Source organism: Triticum urartu, chromosome 6A (genome assembly GCF_056163025.1).
Source record: "Triticum urartu cultivar PI428250 chromosome 6A, HENAU_Tu73, whole genome shotgun sequence".
NCBI classification, from domain to species: domain Eukaryota; kingdom Viridiplantae; phylum Streptophyta; class Magnoliopsida; order Poales; family Poaceae; genus Triticum; species Triticum urartu.
This window is the reverse complement of record NC_141878.1, coordinates 86,690,168-86,704,329: the sequence shown is the minus strand read 5'-3', so window position 1 is coordinate 86,704,329 and position 14,162 is coordinate 86,690,168. Positions and strand designations below refer to the sequence as shown.

The 14,162-nt window shown below is 46.0% G+C and overlaps 1 pseudogene; it reads left to right on the top strand.

Annotated features, from left to right (window-relative positions):
- Positions 1 to 7,202: 7,202 nt before the first annotated feature.
- On the top strand, positions 7,203 to 8,716 carry LOC125514419 (putative F-box protein At4g22030 pseudogene; annotated as a pseudogene).
- The last annotated feature ends 5,446 nt before the right edge of the window (positions 8,717 to 14,162 follow it).

Sequence of the window (14,162 nt, the reverse complement as noted above, 5' to 3'; positions counted from 1 at the left end):
AAGTTTGCCTTCAGAAGGCTAGCACAAACTGGGATACAGATCGAAAGAGGCGCAGGCCTCCTACCTGGGATCCTCCTAAACTACTCCTGGTCGTCATCAGCGGGTTACACGTAGTAGTAGGCACCTCCTGGGTAGTAGTAGTCATCATCGACAGTGGCGTCTGGCTCGTGGACTCCAACATCTGGTCGCAGCAATCGAGTAGAGAAAGGGAAAAAGGGGGAAGCAAAGCAACCGTGAGTACTCATCCAAAGTACTCGCAAGCAAGGAGCTACACTACATATGTATGCAATGGTATCAAATGGAAAAAGGGTATCATAGGTGGACTGAACTGCAGAATGTCAGAATAAGGGGGGATAGCTAGTCCTTTCGAAGACTACGCTTCTGGTAACCTCCATCTTGCAGCAGAAGAAGAGAGTAGATGGTAAGTTCACCAAGTAGCATCGCATAGCATAATCCCAACCAATGATCCTCCCCTCATCGCCCTGTGAGAGAGCGATCACCGGTTGTATCTGGCACTTGGAAGGGTGTGTTTTATTAAGTATCCGGTTCTAGTTGTCATAAGGTCAAGGTACAACTCCAAGTCGTCCTGTTACCTAAGATCAGGCTATTCGAATAGATTAACTTCCCTGCAGGGGTGCACCACATAACCCAACACGCTCGATCCCATTTGGCCGGACACACTTTCCTGGGTCATGACCGGCCTCGGAAGATCAACACGCCGCAGCCCTACCTAGGCACAACAGAGAGGTCAGCACGCCGGTCTAAATCCTATGGCGCAGGGGTCTGGGCCCATCGCCCATTGCACACCTGCACGTTGCGTACGCGGCCGGTGAGCAGACCTAGCCTCCCTAGAGCAGGCGTTCCAGTCCAACCCGGTGCGCGCTGCTCAGTCGCTGACGTCACGAAGGCTTCGGCTGATACCACCACGTCGAGTGCCCATAACTGTCCCCACGTAGATGGTTAGTGAGTATATGCTAGTAGCCAGACTCAGATCAAATACCAAGATCTCGTTAAGCGTGTTATTTTGAAATAACCGCGAACGCCGACCAGGGCCAGGCCCACCTCTCTCCTAGGTGGTCTCAATCTGCTATGTCGCTCCGCCTCAAAGTAACAGTCGGGGGCCGTCAGGAACTCAGGCCCACCACTACCTGGATGGAGCCACCTGCCCCTTCAGCCCCCATCCTCGAACAGTATCATAAGTAATGTAACAGTATAAGTATATATCATATGCCCGTGATCACCTCCCGAAGTGATCACGGCCCAATAGTATAGCATGGCAGACGGACAAAAGTGTTGGGCCACTGATGAAACACTAGCATCCTATACTAAGCATTTAGGATTGCAGGTAAAGGTAACAACAGTAGTAGCAAGGACAGGCTATGCATCAGGATAAGATAACGGAAAGCAATAACATGCTACACTACTCTAATGCAAGCAGTAGAGAGAAGAATAGGCGATATCTGGTGATCAAAGGGGGGGCTTGCCTGGTTGCTCTGGCAAGAGAGAGGGGTCGTCAACACCGTAGTCGTACTGGGTAGTAGCGGCGTCGGTCTCGGTGTCTAGCGAGAGTAAAGGGGGAAGAAACAATAAATATAATGCAAACAAATGCATGGCGATGCATGACATGAGAAAGCGTGATGCTAGGTGTGCCCTAACGTGGTACGAGGTGGTACCGGTGAAGAGGGAAAACTTCCGGGAAATTATCCCCGGTGTTTCGCGTTTTCAGACAGATGAATCGGAGGGGGAAAGTTGTGTATTCACTATGCTAGGGATGTGTGGCGGACGAACGGGTTGCGTATCCGAATTCGCCTCGTCGTTCTGAGCAACTTTCATGTATAAAACTTTTTCATCCGAGTTATAGATTATTTTCTATAATTTTTTAAAAATCTAAACAATTTTTTGGAATATAATTATTCGAATTAAGAAAAAAAAAGTATATAGTTTTGTCACCTAAAGCTACTCTAGCCAGAGCGTATTATAGGTGGGGCCAGGGGGGTTAGTCAGCAGTTGACCAGTCAAGGTTGACTAGTCAACAGGGTCATAGCGGGGCTCAAGTGTCATAGGGTCATTTGTATAGCAGATTATTTAATTAGTCTAAATAGTGGAGGGACCCCTAAGTCATATTCTACATAGCATCTAGACTTAGTACCAATACCTATTTTGGGTAAGTTATTAAATAAGACTAATCCTAATCTATAGCCGGCCTTTTAGTAGTGGCCCATCCGGCCAGAAACACAAAGCACGCACACACAACAAGCAATCGGCCATGGCCAGTGGTGGCTCTATACACACACACACACACAATGCTAGGTGTAAGAGAAGATGGCATTTTGTGATTTTTGTAGGATTTAATCCATGCATCGAAAGGATTTGGTCCAGTGAGATAAAATGGAGTTTGTCAAGTATACTTTCTACTCATATTATTTTCAGTCATGTTAATAACTATTTAACCGCAATTTAGGGACTGTCTAGGGGGTTACTCATTGTGGAAACACAAAAGCTAGCCAGCGTAGCTATAGTACTAAGCAGAGCATTTGCAGTGGCGTGGTGTGCGCGAGGCAGTGCACCAACACCGCGACGCGAGCGAGCGGCCCACGTACGTAGCAAGCGCGCGACGCCAGGGGTGGCCAAGGCACGAACGCGGGCGGGCGCAAGGGAAGGCGCGGGGCCGCCGACGCAAGGGAGCGCCGTCGGGCGGCGCGAGCGGCGGCAGGCGCTGCTGCTGTTCGAGCACGCGCACGCATGCAGCAGTGACAACAACAGCATAGCAAGCGTGCATCACGGGGAGAGGCGGCATCAGTGGCAGCGACAACAGGGCAGCAGCGGCATCGGCAGCCCACGGCGGCGATGGCAGCAAGCAGCGACGGGCAGTAGAGCTACACTTAGTGGCCACAGCAAGTAGAGCAGCAGGCGGACGGCTAGGTAGCAGCAGTAGCAGTGCCTATCGGCGGGAGCAACACCGGCAACGAAAAACGGCGAGCAGGGCGACGGCGGGGCTGCGGGATGAGACGGACGGACGGTGCGAGCGGCTCAGGGTCCGGGGGCTAGCAGGGCGGCCGGGAGCGGGGCAACGTGTCCGGTCGAGGTGCGACCCGTCGTGGGGCGCGGCGCAAGCAGCAGCAAAATGGCAGAAGCGAGGCCACGAGCGCGCGGGGGTTCACGGGGGTGCGGCCACGGCCGGGGTGAGCACGACGCGGGCAAAAGCAAAAGCAACAGCAACGGTGGCGCGGCGAGATGCGGGGACGGAGATGCGTGGGCAAGAGAGGGGTTTCAACGAAGAGCTCACCTAGAAGGCTCAAGGGGGCCCGACGAAAGCTTAGTAGCAGCAGGGCAGACGGGATCGAAGAAGATCCCCGACGGGCAAAGGAAGAGGACGACGACGATGCGCTCGTTGTTGGGGATCCCAACTCGACCTGGTGGGAGTAGACGATGTAGCAGACGATGCCGGTTCTTCTGGACAAGGTCCTAGGGCCCGAGGTTGACGGTGGGCGCGTGAATTCATCGACGGCCATGGTGACGGTGGCTCAGGCGTCGAAGAAATCGAAAGGAGCGAGAGAGGGAGGTGAGGAGTGGCGGCTAGGGTTCGACCAAGGAAGAGAGAGGGGCTTGGGGGTTGCCCTTGTAGCCATCGGGGAGGCGGTGGATGGCCTCCACGCATGGCATGGCCGGCGCGAATGGGCGCCACGATCCCCTGTTGTCTCCTGTAGCGAGAGGAACAAGACGAATCGGTGGAGGTGGGCTGCTGGGCCACCAGGCCAACTGGGCCAAGTGGTCCAGGGGGAGGGGAGGGGCCTTTTGTTATGTTTTGTTTATTTTACTTTTTTTCAGTTTCTGCTTTCCACTAGTTTCTTTTTTTTATTTTAGGTTTTATAAAACACAAACTTAGTCCCTAAATTAGTATTAATAGTTAGACCACTGCCACAATTATTTTGGCACCCTAACAAAATAGTTTTGCATTTCTTTATTAACTAAAGGCATTTAATAATTGTGTTAGCCACTATTTTAAATAGTTTAGGGCATTAAGCAACTTTGAAAAAAATGTTGGTCCACCATCATAATTAGTTATGGAATATTTGCAACCCTTTGAACATTTTAATTTTGCATGTTTGAAACTTTTGTTGTTTGCCTTTAATTCAATTTGAATTTGAATCGTTTTCAGAATGAACGCGGGATTATCGAATGTAACCGAGGTGATGTGGCATCTTTAGCAGAGGTTTACTGTAGCTTGATTATCCGGGCGTCACACATTTTTAATTTGCATGACAACATGCTTTAAGTTTCCATGGCAACAAAACGATCCGTAAGTGACCATGTTAACATGTTTTTTATGGTAGTCATGGCAACAATTTTGAAGTTGCCACCACATGGTAATAATAGATGTGATGTCCAAAACCATAGGAAAGCCAAAAACGAGATTAAATAGATGTGCGGCAGTAGTATGTTTTCCATGTTCGCATGGCAAATGCAACCATTTTCTATATTTGATTTCAGCAATTGAAAAAAAAATGTTACCATGGCCTTTTTATTATAGACACCACAAAAAAATCTCTTTACCATGGCATTTTGTATCTGTAGATAACATGTCAATTAGTGAACATGGGGAAGATTTATCTTTGCACCCTTGTAAAATCCGTAAATTGGCCTTGTGTTTTGAAGAACAAACTTCTTATATTTTTACCATGCACCTATGGAAACTTCGTAATGTTCTGTCGTTTTTCAAAGAAGAAAATTCTTAATTTTTTGCCATCGCGTGAAAACTTTTGTACTTTCTCACATGGAAATTTTATATATTGTTTGCACAGTCTCTAACAAAAGTCATTTCATATACTTTGTACATTTAGTAATTAGACCATGGCATTTTCAATTTATGTAGCATGCCAATTTTATTTTTAAACTCATGAATTTTTTTAATTAGACCATAGCAAAATTACTAATTATATGGTGTTAGGTCTATTATTAGTGGAATGGAAATTTTTATTCTTAAGACCACTAAATTTTTATTAATTAGACCATCGTACTTTTATTATTTAGAACATGCAATTTTTTTAGTCAGACCATTGTAGTTTATAGAATTTTCATCTTCCCATGGCAAATTCTAAATATTTGTTAATGGTGATATGTTTTTTTGAGAGAACAACTTTCCCAAATTTTTCTTGTACCATGGAAAATTTTAAATTTCCCACCTTTTTTGTTCAAAGAACAATTTTTTTGATTTGCAATTTTTTTCAAAGAACAAAAATCCTTCAGAAAATTAATCTACCATGCCATAAAATTGTTCAATGAAAAGCAATTATACATTTGCAAAAAAATATGGAGTTGCATTGGCCCGCGATGTAGTTTTGCAAGAAAAATCATACACAAAAAAATGCATTGCCATGGTGTACAGATATTATGGCCGTTTTTCGAAGATTTGCATTCACGTTAAAGAAAAAAACATGATTTACTTATTTTTTTTGCCATGATGAAGTTTTTTATGTAGCCATGTGGCATTTTCTTGTTATACATATGTTTTTGTTTTTTTAACTGATAGTAGCAAATTTTGTCATCTATATGACGGGAAAAAAATTATAGGTCTTCTACTATATGTGCTAAATCTGGACTATATAAGTTGGTCTAACATCATCCCACTTTCGTAGGGGCACTAACGATTACACCTTCACCTCTTTCCATACACGAGCCTTTAAGATTTATTTAGCAATTGCTAAAAATACATATGGGCGAAGCTCATTAATTCTAGCAAAAGATATCTGCTAGGACACCTTATATGTATAAAAATCGATATAAAATCAAAAGATTGAAAGATGTACAATCCAATTTCTTTCTTTTTTTGCAGAAAAAACTATCAATATATCCATCTTCAATCATGGTAGTACAACGAACGCCAAGATCTGCAGACCGCCTAGCGTCGACTACAAGCACTGAAGCGAGCCGAAGGCGCACCGCTGTTATCGCCCCTCCCTCGCCGGAGCCGGGCAACCGTTGTTGTAGTAGACAGTCGGTAAGTCGTCGTGCTAAGCAGTGGCGGAGCTACAAATTAAGAGCAGGGCGGGCCAATCTGAATAACACCACCCAAAAGATTCAGAAATAGCCCAATTAGGCTCACACTTTGCATTGTTTTCGTTCGAAGCTGGGTGGGCCATGGCACTGTTTTGCCCCTACATAGCTCCGCCACTGGTGTTAAGGTCTTATAGAACCAACGCACCAGAACAACAACCGCCGCAGATGAAGAGTATAGATCAAAAGAATCCATCTTGAAGACACACAAACAAAGACGAACGACGAACATATACGAGAAAATCCACCATAAATAGATTCGTTGGAGACACATCTCCACACGCCCACCGATGATGCTAGACGCATCACCGGAACGAGGGCTTGGCGGGAAGACCTTTATTCCATCTTCAGGGAGTTGGCGCCATCTCGCCTTCCTGAACATGACACAAACCATAAAAAATCTCGATAAAAGATCTAAAAACGGAGCCCTCCCACCGGCAAGGGCCGAGATCCACTCCGTCTATATGAGCTACTCCTACGTAGGAACGAAAAAGAAATGAACGAGTGATGTGCAAGTGTGTGTGGTAGGAGCTAGGACCCTACCGGGTCTAGGGCGTAGGCTGTAGGGGAAGGAGGGGGCTGGGCGTGGTGCTGCTCGCGATCGCCGGCGGCAGGGTGCCGTCGTGCGAGGGAGAGGAGGCGGCGGCGCAAGGGCTGGAGGCGGCTAGGGTTAGGGCCCGGCTCTTCTGGGAGCCGGGCAATAGATTTATTCTTATTGCTTGATTGTCATAAAGTCTTACAACTAATATATATAACCACGATGGAAAATAAAATATATAACTTAAGGGCTAAGCCCCTAACTAAACCTGCACAGTGGACCTCCTACGGGCACAAGTCTGCCCGGTCATAACAGTGTGTTTGTGTGACGGAGCAGGGTGGCCTCTGATCATGGAGTGTGAAGAAATCAACCTACTACTTGGCTTAAAGCCTTAAACTAACCCATCCATCTGTTGGACAGTTGCCAGAAACGGTCTCTATTTCATTTTTTGAGGCAATAGAAATGGTCTCTACGTCGTCTTGGACCCTTCAAAATTCAAACCACAGGTTCCATGACCCGGACCCAGCCCAACCCAACCCACCCCGGGTCAAACTTTTCCCATCATTCCCCTATAAATACCACCCCGCTTCCATCCCAATCCCATATCCCTCTTCGTCAATTCGTCTACACGGAAGCAGCAAAAGCTTGAAAGCCACTTCGATCGCCTTCCAAACCCAGCAAATCAAACGAAGCTACATCACCGAACCAGCTGCAGTCCAAAGCATGGCGGCACTCCAGCCCCAGCGCCTCTTCTTGGCCCAGTCTTCCTTTCTCCCATCCACCTCCGCCGCGCGGCCGCGGCCACGGCCATGCCGGACCGGCGCCGCGACCTGCCGCGCCGCCCTGCGCGTGCCTTCCGGCATTCACATGGCGCAGGACAACCTCAGCCTCAAGCTTGACTGGATCCCGGCCTCTCCGTCACCGGACGCCGACGGCGGTTCCGTGTCCATCGAGAAGCTCCGCGCCATCGCGGACGCGGCGGCGGACCGGGCCGAGATGCACGACATCATCGGCAGGCAGCGTGACAACTGGAACCACCTGCTGCTCCACTCCACCAACTCCCTCACGCTCGCCGCCTCCGTCATGGCCGCGCTCGCGCCCGCCGCGCCCGGCGTGGTCGCGCTCAAGGCCTCCGCGGGGGTCCTCCTGGCCTCCGCGGCGGTCACCATGGCGGCCGTCAACAAGATCCAGCCCTCGCAGCTCGCCGAGGAGCAGCGCAACGCCACGCGGCTGTGGAGGGAGCTGGAGCGCGACCTCCGCGCCGCGCTCGCGCTCGGCGCGCCCGCGACCACGACCAAGGACGACGTGCAGGAGGCCATGGACCGGGTGCTCGCGCTCGACGCCGCCTACCCGCTGCCGCTGCTCCCCGGCATGCTCGAGAAGTTCCCCAAGGCCGTCGAGCCCGCGCGCTGGTGGCCGCGCCGCCGCGCCGCGCAGCCCAAGAGGTCAAGGAGCCTCGGCCGTCGTGGCTCCGCTTCCGGCAACAACGGTTGGACCCAAGATCTCGAGGAAGAGATGCGGGGCATCCTCAGGGTCATCAAGGCCAAGGACGAGCAGGAGTTCCTGAGAGTGGGCAAGCTGGTGCTGAACCTAAACAGGGGCCTCGCCGTGGCCGGCCCGGCGCTGGCCGGCACGGCGGCGCTCGCGTCGGTGTTCATCGGGTCCGGCGAGGCTGGAGCGTGGGCGTCCGGCGCGGCCGTCCTTGGCGGGGCGTTGGCAGCGGCGGTGAACACGATGGAGCACGGTGGGCAGATGGGCATGCTCTTCGAGCTGCTCCGCAACTGTGCCGGGTTCTACCGCAAGATCCAGGAGGACATCGAGGCCAACCTCGGCGAGCCCAACCTCGAGCGGAGGGAGGGCGGCGAGGTGTTCGCGACCAAGGTGGCCCTGAAGCTCGGCCGGAGCCTGTCGGACCTCAAGCAGTTCAGGAAGATGGCGTCGCCGTCCATCAGAGATGAGGACATCGAGGAGTTTGCCGGCAAACTCTTCTAGTCAACCCACTCAATCACTCACTCACTCACACTAGCATAGCTGACAGATGAACTCGTCAAATCTGCATAGCGATCCATGAATTATTTTGTAAAGGTAGAAACTGAAATGACAATTTTTCGATTCATTCTTTCATTTTCGATCCCAACTAACGAGTTTGAATTTGAACTGAGATTGCACTTTTGCATTGGCCTGACAATAATTTGTGGCTAAAAGAGGTAGCTCGCTCCTTAAGCACAATTACCTGCACATGCGTCCAGCTGTGGAGAGGAGAACACGGCAATGGAGGCGGCGTGTGTCGGTCCAACTAACAGTACCAACCGTGTGCAGCTCCTTTGATCCCGCCAGCCGAAACCACTAGTGCATGTAATATGGCTTCCTATCTCATGCATGTCATGCATGTGGGAACACTTGCGGAGGAAAAAAGAGTTTCTACGTGTTGACCCACTTTACTATTCTTTTTTTTTTGAAAATAACCCACTTTACTATCTATAAGCCGTCAAGCTGCGGGGGGTGGATCTTGACAAGATCTGTATCTCCCTTCAGAGCACTTCAGAGCATCAGGCGACCCAAAACCATCTCAAACGTTCCGGTGAACGGTCCAGTCATTGGTTGATCACAAAAATTCAATTTAGACGGACGTCTTAAACGGGTCTCAAACATCCGAGCTGGCCGTCTTCCCTCATATCCAACTTAAATATGGGGTGGATATTGATGCGTCTGTCACATCGGATCCGGCCACACTGGTCTACCCGACCCCACGTATATTCCTCCTCATTTGCTCTCCGGACTAAATCCTAGTCACTTCACTCCACTTTTCCTCCGCCACTCAAGCTCCCATCCGATGATCTCCGGCCTCTCCAGCGTGGCGGGTAGCGTATCGGATTCCGACCAGTCTGGATCCGTCGAATGGGGTGTTATCTCATGTGGGTCAGAGGAGGCAATGGTCGTCCGCATCGCACTCCGCCGTTCCCAGGAGGACAGCGCCCGCCCGAGTGGGCCGACGGCACGATCTGTCCGATGCGACTCCATAGCGTCGGTGCATCGGGCGCTCGGATCCTGTGGGGCTGGATCATCGCGGTCCCAAGAGCCTTCAAGCCTCCCATTCCAATCACCGCTCCGATGGAGTTTGAGTCCCACCGGGATCGGTGCGCCCATCGTGGGAAGGAGAGGATAAGGGAGGCGGAGGCACGCCTCGCTGTCGACATGACGGAGGTGGAGGCGGCTAATGTAGCAACGCGGGCGGTCGAATAGCAGGAAGCCATCTGCGTCTGCATTGTACAAAAAGTGGCAACAGAGGAACACTCGCGCCCTCGCCCGAGAGCAGAATCGATAGGTCCATGCCATGGCCGGACTGCCACCTAAGAAGGAGAAGGAGGACAACCATGGGTCAGACAGCTCCGGCGACGAGCAGATCCGGCTTGATCCCTACCACGTCATCGACTGGTACTTCCGCGAGAAGGACAGCAAGAAAGCCAGGGAGGGCAAGGGCACCCGTGGATGATCCTCTCCACCATAACCAAACATGCCAATGTTTGATAGTCCGATGCATGTTAGTGATGTACTCCTTCCGTCCGAAAAAACTTGTCCCGGCCTTGTTCCTCAAATGAATGTATCTAATACCAACTTAATGCTAGATACATTCATTTGGGGCACAAACTTTTCCGAACAGAGGGAGTAGTAGCCAGATGATGTGTGTAATACATCGTTTACGTAGTTGCGTGAGTTTATATGGATTTAAGGTGCGCTAATTGAGATGTCCGATTGTGAAAAGGTAAATTTGAAACTTAATCGATCAGTGTCCGCCGACGCGTCCGGATGCATCCACGGGTAATTTTTTTTGAACGAAGGCTCACGAAAAGCCCGACTTTGAATTAACAAAGTCATCAACCGGCCAGGAAATACAAACAATCCACAGGTATTTAAAAGATCGGATTTACAAAGTCCAGTTGTCGATGCTGTAAGCAAGAGTACCTACTGTTTCGCCCGAAGGTTTTCGTGTGCCTGTATAGTCCTGAGCCGGCCATTTTTAGCGATTGTTCGTTCGTGCGCTGGTTGTGTGTTCGCTCCCTTTTTATCATTTTTTTTTGTTTTGTCTCTATTTTATGGGGTTTTCTTTGTTTTTCATTGATTTCTTTGTTTCTTCATCATTTTCACTAGTATTGTGTTCTTCTTTTTCTTCCTTTTTTTCTTGGGTTTCACTGGTCTTTATTTTCTTTCCCATTTTAGACTTGTTTTTCTCGGTTTTACTTTGTTTCTTTCTTGGTTTTCATTCCGTTTCTTTGTTTTTCTTTCTTTCTTTCTTTCTCCCTTTCACTGTTGTCCATTCTTTTACGTCAGTTTTCTTTGTTTCTTTTTTGGTTTTTATTTGTGTTTTTGTCTTTTCTTTGTTTCTCATTTTAGGTTTTTGTCAGGTTTCTTTCTCTTTCTGTATATAATAGGATCATTTTTTATAAACTTCTAAAAAATATTAAAATGCATGAAATAATTGTATACACGTTGGACATTATCTCAAATATGTGATTAACATTATTTTCGAACATATATTTGTATGTCAACTTTCTTACACATTCTAAAACTTTTTTGTAAACCATGAACATTTCTATACGCACGTTCGACATTTGAAAATACATGATTACCATTTTAAAAAATATTTTATTTTGTGTCTATTTTTTTCATACGCATTGTAAATATTGAATACATCAATAACATTTTCTGTATACATATAGAACAATTTTATACACACATTTAACATTTTAAAATACATGATTAACATTTCTTCAAACATATATTATTTCGTGTTTATCTTTGGCATACACATTGTAAATTTCATATACATCAAGAATATTTTTTATATACATATTTAAAAAATCTATACATGATTAGTATTTTTAAATATATATTATTTTATATCTACTTTTTTCTTACACAATATATTCTTAATACATGTTTAACTTTTTTAAGTACATTTAAAACAATTTTTCATATATGTGTTTTGATGCCTTCTTTTTTGCATACACATTGTACATTATTTATACATGTTTAACATTTATTACTACATCATTAACATTTATGCATTTGTATGCCTTGATGTCTACTTTTTTCGTACACATTGTACCATTTTTGTATACATCTAGAACATTCTATTATTAAATTTATTAGTATTTAAATACATAATTATTATTTTGAAATTTTTTTCATGTCTATTTTTCTTATACACATTATACAATTTGTGTATACATTGGAAATATTTTCCTATGCATGTCATTACTTTTGAAATGTGCGATTAACATTTTTTGATTCTGTATGTTAAGTCGTTTTTATAATCAATATATTCAGAATATTTCAAAATGTAAGGAAAAGAAAAAATAAAGTAAAAGTTCAAGAAAAAGAAAGGAAAAAATAGAATGCTCAAGGCCTATGGTCCATGCTGGGCCGGCCCAAATGGTGGCTATTTGACAAGAGGCCGTGCTACGTCTCGCTGTAGGCGATACATAGTCGCGCCCAAGGATACAAATCGAAGCCCCTTAGTTAGCCGCGCCATTGAAGCTGATGCACTGCTCCTAGTCCAACATGTAAAATACGATGTTCACGTAAGCCCGTCAGCTTACATAATTTGGATCTAACATGAGCCCTCAATAGTCCATCACTATCACGGATTCCTGGGAGCAACTAGTTGACGAGCGCTTTTTTAGAAGCTTCGCAACGACCACTTGCGGGTGGGTTGAAAGCGTCGTCACGTGTCGTGCTCTGGGAGCTCCAGTCGGATTTTTTTTCCGCACGCGTTTTTGACTTTTTAAACGGTTCTTTTGGGGTTTTTTGGTTTTTCACCGGTCTTTCTTAGGTTTTGGACAAAAAAATGATTTTTTCGCGCGAATAAACACGTTTTTTTTTGCTTCCACGAGAGGCACAATCATGCCTCTCGAAAACAAAAAAAACGTGTTTCTTTTTTTTCCCTCCACGAGAGACACGATTTTGCTTCCGCGAGAGGCACAAAATCGATTTTTTTGCTCGATAAAAGTGTTTTTTTGCCTCCGCGAGAGGTACAACCATGCCTCTTGAAAACAAAAAAAACGTTTCTTCTTTTCCTCCATGAGAGACACGGTTTTCCTTCCGCGAAAGGCACGGCCCTGCCTCTCGATATCAGAAAAAAACGCATTTTCTGTTTTTTTTCTTTCACGAGAGGCATGGAAAAAAACGTGTTTTCTGTTTTTTTCCTTCCGCGAGAGGCACGGTTGTGCTTTCGCGAGAGACACAACCGTGCCTCTTTCAGAAAGGGAAAAAAACACGCTTCCAATTAGGTTTTTCTCGTCAAAACCTATCAATATGGGATCTACTTTTGAAGATCCCAACCCGAGAAATCCAACGATGAAAATGGTTCGAGATTTGGATGCACGGTTTAAGAGATAAGACGTTTTGAATAAACGAATTTACGAAAAAAGGGAAAACTTTCAGGTTACGACAAGTGGCGCACATGCAACGCGCCACTTCGCGCCACTCGTCACAACCCGATGAGGTAGGAGTGATCTTTGCAAGGAGTACTCCTCAATTAGCGATTTCGCCGATTCCTGTTAAGCTTTAACGCCGGCATAGTGGGCTGGCCCATATGGCCTTTTTGCACCAGTTTTGGGAACCACATGGAAGGTTTTCTCATGGCGGTTTTTTAAAAATGATTTTCGTTCATTTATTTATTTTTATTATTTTATTTTTCCTTTCTTAAATTCGTGAACTATTTTCAAAATCACAGAAATAATTCAAATTAGCAAAAGTTTCTCAGATTATTGAACATTTTCTGAATCGGCGGAAGTTTTAAAAATCCATGAAATTTTCAAAATTTGTGGACAAATTCGTGTTTATTTATTTATTTTTTGAACACTTCAAATTCATGGATTATTTTAGAATTTAGGGTTTTTATTTCAAATTCATGATTTCTCCTGAAATTTGTGATATTTTTCCAAATGCATGCACAATTTTAAAAATTCGATAACCTTTTTTGAAATCCATAAACTTTCTCTAATTGGTCAATATATTTCAAATATGTGAACATTTTTTCCAAATAAACGATTTTAAAAAGTCATTGGTCACCTGTTTTGGCTAATGGTTAATTTTCAGGGTCAAAAGGTCAACTAGCGATCAACGGGGGATCGAGCGACCATGCGAGCTGGCAGCGAAGCGAATTGAAAATGCAAGCGGACTCGTTGCGAGTTATTGGGCCGCGGCCTGCACGCTAACGCTGCGAGCGTCCGTGAACCAACTGATAGGAGGTCTCATCATTACTATGGCAAAGTTATTTTCTAAAGGTCTTGCTAAAAAAGTTATTTTCTAAAGGCAAATGTATGTACCGGTCAAAAATCCACCATCCGCTGCGCGTGTTAATTTATCTCCACCCACATGTATATTGATGTATCCCAATCTTCCTTTTGAGAGTTGGGGTGCAACTATTCATGAGATAGAGAAAGCACTTCCATTCTCTCTCTTACTTCATCCAACAATTACAAGCCTTTTAATTTAGTTTTCATATATAAACATTCATATCTTTTAAATCAAAACTCCATTTTTATTTTTATTTTATATTTGAATT